Here is a 344-nt window from a genome sequence, read left to right as displayed (position 1 = left end):
CATGTTGATAGGTTTTGATGAACTTTTTTTCATGAAAAAACCGGACAAAAAAACCGAACCGGGAGCATGGTTTTTTCCCTTTCCGAAAGAGGCACGCCTCGTGCCCCTCGCGAAATCACAACCGTGCCTCTCGTGGAAGCAAAGCCGTGACTCTCGTGGAAAGAAAAAAAACAGAAAACGCGTTTTTTTTTTCGTTTCCGAGAGGCACGGCCGTGACTCTCGCGAAAGCACAACCGTGCCTCTCGCGAAAGCAAAACCGTGACTCTCGCGAAAGAAAAAAGAACAGAAAACAAGTATTTTTTTCCCTTTCCTAGAGGCACGGCCGTGACTTTCGCGAAAGCACA

Source organism: Triticum aestivum, chromosome 5D, assembly GCF_018294505.1.
Source record: "Triticum aestivum cultivar Chinese Spring chromosome 5D, IWGSC CS RefSeq v2.1, whole genome shotgun sequence".
Classification (NCBI taxonomy): domain Eukaryota; kingdom Viridiplantae; phylum Streptophyta; class Magnoliopsida; order Poales; family Poaceae; genus Triticum; species Triticum aestivum.
The sequence above is the reverse complement of the archived record's forward strand: the minus strand, read 5'-3'. Positions refer to the sequence as shown.